Source organism: Panthera uncia, assembly GCF_023721935.1.
Source record: "Panthera uncia isolate 11264 chromosome B2 unlocalized genomic scaffold, Puncia_PCG_1.0 HiC_scaffold_25, whole genome shotgun sequence".
NCBI classification, from domain to species: domain Eukaryota; kingdom Metazoa; phylum Chordata; class Mammalia; order Carnivora; family Felidae; genus Panthera; species Panthera uncia.
Genome location: NW_026057581.1, coordinates 19,044,142 through 19,050,141, shown reverse-complemented (window position 1 = coordinate 19,050,141; position 6,000 = coordinate 19,044,142). Strand labels below are relative to the sequence as shown.

Genomic DNA, 6,000 nt, shown 5'->3' with positions numbered 1-6,000 from the left:
GGAGTTTCAGCTGCAGTGAACTACGTGCAGCTATCTGAGCACCCTTTGCTGTTTAACCAATTATTCGCTTACACTGCTTCTCCGCCCAACCTCTTAGTACTGGGCTGTTAGGTCTTTCTTTGCCTTCACTGTCCTTGTCATTATGGATCTGTTGAGCAAGTGTTTATATATATATATATATATATATATATATATACACACATATATATATATGTTTATATGTATATATATATATATGTATATATATATATTTTTTTTTTAACATTTAAAATTGTTTATTTTATGTTCTCCCCCACCACCAATTTTTCACAGTGAGCAAGCAAATTTTTTTTTAATTAGAATGTCTAAACTTTATTAAAATACCTTAATGAAAAAAATACCTTAATGAATATGTAATGACATTCTCTTTATTTTTCTGATATGGTCCAGGTGAATACAGGCATTACAAAACTTCAAAACAGTTGTTATTCTTTTAAATCTATTCATATTTTCAAGTCTTTTAATTGTATGTGTAACTCACACCACCTTGAAGCAAGCTTGGGGAGCTGTGGATTTACTCCCAGATCTCCAGGAAGAGATTCGGCCATTTTTTGTCTACCTTGGTTGCTTCTTCATTCCCGTCTTCTTTCGTATGTTAAAAAATTAAATAATAGCTTTATTTTTCAGTATAGTTTTAGATTTACAGAATAAATGAGTGGGTAGTAAAAAGTATTCCATATACACACCCCACTCCTCCTCCCATGCCCCCATTCTCACCCCCAACTCCCCACACATAGTTTCCCTATTATTAACAACCTTCCACAGCGAGGTACATTTGTTACAATTAATGTTCCAATATTGATATACTCCTATGAACTAGAGTCCATTTAATTTGCATTAAGTGTCACTCTGTGACGTCCAGTTCTATGGGTTCTGACAGATGTGTAATGACATGTACTCAACATGACAGTTTCACACAGAATAGCTTCCTTTGTGCTTCCTCTCTTCATCCTTCCCTTCCCTCTCCTCCTCCTCAACCACTTATCTTTTTACTGCCACTGTAGTTGTCCTCCAATATTATCTTTTGAGCCATGGATTGCTCAAATTGCCTTTTCTTTTTAGGCAGACCTCTGTTTTCTTTCTTTCTTTGTCTTTCTTTCTTTTTCTTTTTCTTTTTCTTTTTATGTTTATTGTTGACAGAGAGAGAGAGAGAGACAGAGACAGAGCATGAGTGGGGGAGGGACAAAGAGAGAGGGAGACACAGTATCCGAAGCAGGCTCCAGGCTCCGAGCTGTCAGCACAGAGCCTGATGAGGGGCTTGAACTCATGGACTGCGAGATCATGACCTGAGCCGAAGTCAGACGCTCAACCAAATGAGCCACCCAGGCACCCCAAGACCTCTGTTTTCTTAAAACAAAGAAAGAATAGCTTCGTGAAATGTAAATTATTTTGCACAAATAGTAAATACAGGTTGAATGTTTTTTAGTGAGCAGTAGAGGGTTTTCAAGGACCGACCAGGTTGCATTTTCTACTCCCATGAACCTATAGTGAATACATTGTTGATCAATGTATTCAAGCTATAGGAAGAAGAAAGACCCTTGGGAAGAAATAAGGGTCCAGATAGACCCAGAAATGCCCATGAGGGACACTGATTTCTCTTATCCATTACCATATTGCAAGCAGCTATGTATGACAGTTCAGTAAGAGTTTATCAATTTCTAACATGTGGCAATGATAAAATAATCTGGTGCACAATCTAGGCAATTACCATCATAATATTTTTTTTAATGCTTATTTATTTATTTGGAGAGAAAGAGTGAGCAAGCAGGATGGGGGGAGGGGCAGAGAGAGAGAGAGGGAGAGAGAGAATCCCAACCAGGCTGCACGCTTGGTGCAGAGCCTGACACGGGGCTCAATCTCATGAACCAGGGATCGTGACCTGAGTCAAAATCAAACATTGGACAGTTAACCAACTGAGCCAACCAGGTGTCCAGTCATGGTCAGTATTATTCTATATTTTTCCATCAGAAAAATCTCAGTTGTGAGAGTCCAAAGCTTAGCACTGTTTATTTTCAAATAGACACACTTAACCTATTTCTAGATGCCACTCTCATTTAAATTTGATAGTGCTAATACCAAAGAATGGAGTGCATACTTAACACTCTTTTTTTGGTGCGTTTTCTCATATTTATTTTGATACAAGTTAGCCTTACCAGATGTGTTATTAGCATAGCACTGTTTTAAGATATTGAAAATCTGCTTCTGAGTGCAATAGATTAGAGTGATCAGAAATGATCCCAGAGCGAAAATATAATGGCTTTCTTCTTCCTCTTTGCTTTAGTGGAATGTTTGAAAGCCTAACTCTTTGAGCTGAAAGTATGATTTGCTATTCCAAAACGATTTTAGTCTCAGCAGAGATGGGAGTTTGCATGTGCATTTTCTATAACTGGGGTTGACTCACATTAGGGAAGAAATAAAGTATATGATTCATAATAAGAAATTGCTGCCTTTGAAATCACTTCCTACCACAATACTGGCCACTTCATTACAGTGGTAATTAGAAAGAAAAAAAACCCAGAAATGGCCATTTGAGGGGGAAATTAGTGCTTAATTTCCAAGACTGTTTTATTCTAATGAATGCAACACTGGCAGGATTTTATACTTAAATTGCAAACAGAAGAATGATAAGACTAGTGTTTTAGATCTATCTTCTAAATGGAAAACACTTAATGCGATATGTGATGAAAAAGTATCTTAATGACTGAATATATCCCTTCCAGTCAAATATACTGACTTTGAAGGGAGGTTTAAAAAATAAACACATATTTAAAGGTAGGCATACATCCATTTAATCAGCTGCTGTCGTTAAGGAACAACAACTCTTTCCAGGAGGACCTTTAGCTTGCTAAAGATACTCTGATAAGGAAGGAGAAGGCACTGTGAAAAGAAAATTTTATGTTTTATTAAAAATGTCTGATTCAGTCCAAAATGAAGGGATAGATCTTTTCACTGAAAGAGGAAAATGAGACTTAAGACATAGAAATAATCATGGTTGGTCTAAGATTCCCCATTTAAAATTTTTTTTTTTTTTTAAATTTTTTTTTTTTTTAGAGAGAGAGAGGGAGAGAGAGAGAGACAGAGAGAGAGAGAGAGAGAGACAGAGCACAATTGGAGGAGGAGAAGAGAGAGGGAGACACAGAATCTGAAGCAGGCTCCAGGCTCTGAGCTGTCAGCACAGAGCCCAACGTGGGGCTCAAACCCACGAACCGTGAGATCATGACCTGAGCCAAAGTCAGTTGCTTAACTGAGCCACCCAGGCACCCCTAAGTTTCCCATTTTTTAGAGAACTGTTGAGTCATCTTATATTCTAAAGAATATATTCTCTGTTCCCCCCCCCACCTTTCCTCTTTTAGAGAACTGTTTAATTGTGCAATGTAATACTCGTACAGAAAACTGTACCAAAAAATATACAGCTCGATGCTTTATCTGAAATGGCACAGTAGTGAAATTACCACAGAGGACAATAAAAAATTGCCAAGCACCTTATGAACCTCCTCCTGCCATTCCTCCTGCCTTCTGTACCCCCAAAATGTAGTAGTATTTTCTTTTTTCTTTTCTTTTCTTTTCTATTATTATGAAAGAGAGTATGGGATGGGAGAGAGGGGCAGAAAGAGAGAGAGAGAATCTCAAGCAGGTTCCATGCTCAGAGTGGACACAGGTCTTGATCCTACAACCTTGGGATCATGACCTGAGCCCAAATCAAGAGTCAAGTCAGACACTCAACCGACTGAGCCACCCAGGTGCCCCACAAAGTCCATATCACTTCTTTGCTTTCCTAGATAATTTTACCACCAAAACATGCATCCTTAAACATTCCAGTTTTGCTTTGTCTTTTTTTTGGAACTTTGTATAAATGGAATCAGACATTTCTCTTCTTTTGTACTATGTTTTTTGATCCAACATTAATATGAAATTTATTCTTATCGTCCATTTTCATTACATTTATATGTATATACCATGTTTTGTTTTTGTTTTTGTCTTGTTTCCCATTCTATTGTAGGTGGCTGCTGTATCTGAGTGGCTTTCAGTTTCTGCTTTTACAAATGATGTTGCTCAGAATATTCTTGTGTCTTTGGATACACATGTGCTTACATTTCTGTTGTATGTGCATTTGAGTAGAATTTCTGGGTCACTGGGGAAGCATACATTCAAATTTTGTAGATATAATGACAAGTTGCTTTCTGAAATGGTTGCATAAATTTATATTTCTACCAGCAGTGCATGAGAAGCCCTCTTTCTCCACATGGTTGTCTATATGCAGTAGTTGTCTTCTTTAATTTTATCCTTCCTGGTAAATTTGTAGATTTCCAATCGAGGTTAAATTTATATTTCCCTGAGGTTGAACACCTTTTCATATGTTGATGGCCATTTGGCTATGTTCTTTTGTAAAATGCCTGAAGTCTCTTCCCAGCTTTTGTGTGGTTATCCTTTTTCTTGTTCATTAAAGGGACTCTCTTCATATCCTATGTACAAGTTCTTTTTTGGTTATGTGTGTGGTCAATTCACTGTCCCACTCCACAGTTTATATTTTTATTTTCTTAGTGGTATCTTTTGATGAGTAACAACCTTCTATTTTTAAAGTTTTATTTTGAATTAATTTCAGATTTAATGAAGAGTTATAGAGAGCTCCCATATGCACTTCATCCAGCTTCTTCCAGTATTAACATATTTATCAAACAAAACACTTATCAAACTCAGAAATTAACACTAGTATGATACAATTGACTAAACTACAGAGTTTATTCAGATTTCATCAGTTTGTCCACTGTTGTATTTTTTTCTGTTCAGGCATCCAATCCAGGATACCATGATGGTATCCTGTCTCCTGGGTTTCCTTCAGCCTGTGGTAATTTCTAAATCTTTGTTTCTCATGACCTTTATACTGACTGGTCAGTTATTTTGTAGAGGGAACCTCAAAAGTTACCCTGGAATTCTTCTGTTCCTTCCACCCCCTGTATTAATCACCTCCTACATATCTCTCATATTGGTTCCATTCTCTCCAGCACCAATTTCCAAGTACTTATTTATGTCCTCATAATTTCTTATATGGATTCTCTTAAATACTTCCTCTTCGAAAGTCTTTCTGAACACTTATATGTATTCACATCATAGAAATTATTATCACATTATAGAAATGATTATACCATAACTCTATGCCTGCCTCTCTCCTGTAGGATAATTGAGTGAAGGAGCTATGGCATTTATATATATCCTAATATATATTCTGAGAGCCTTTCAAATTGCTCAGTACACATTTGTTGAGTGGATGAAGCAATGTGACATTTGGGTCAATGGATCTCATCAAAAAACAAAAAAGAAACGCTTACTATTTTCTCATCGCTTATCACAATTGCTGATAATTCATACTTCTCAGTGGAGGGGCCATGTGGGTCTATGGATTGTTATTTATTAACCTTTCAGAAAAGTCAGTTAGTTCAGATGGCACTATTAATTTGAGTCAATGTCACTTTAAAATAGAACATGAATAGAATATGACCATCTCTGCTCTCCAGGAAAAGTCTGTGTTCATGCAGTTATAATGAAGCCTTCTGACATTATAGCCACCTCATTTGAATATTCATGTCTATTTGGAAGATAATCGCCAAATCATAATACTATTGAAGCTGTATGCTTAGAAAAGCTCAGATCATGTAATTTGAATTTTGAATATTATAATTTCAAATTATATACCACTTATTAACAAAACTATTGTAAGAAAGAAATCTCACTTCTGTGGTGAACGTGTTTTTAATCATCCCTTTTTCAAAGCAGCAAATAAAATACAGTAAAATCAAGCAATTTATGTTAACTCTCATCACATTACTGACACTAATTCAGGAGTATTGAGCCCTAATTCTAGATTCTCCCCCTTTCTTATGGTGGTAACATTGTCTTGACCTAACCTAGAAGAGTCACACAAAATCATTAAGCATAACTTCTGATCTTGCTCTTACAGGCCAT

At 36.4% G+C, this 6,000-nt stretch overlaps 1 protein-coding gene across 4 annotated transcripts in view; it reads right to left on the bottom strand.

Moving 5' to 3' along the window:
* Window positions 1-361: 361 nt before the first annotated feature.
* The window catches only part of SLC35B3 (solute carrier family 35 member B3), a 39,907-nt gene continuing 34,268 nt past the window's right edge, over window positions 362-6,000 (bottom strand). Inside the window, exon 12 of one of the 4 annotated variants that reach the window (XM_049655075.1) lies at window positions 362-624. The gene's annotated coding sequence lies outside the window, so the exon portion shown is untranslated. The remainder of the gene's footprint in view (window positions 625-6,000) is intronic. The other 3 variants (XM_049655076.1, XM_049655079.1, XM_049655080.1) reach the window with 3 other exon arrangements.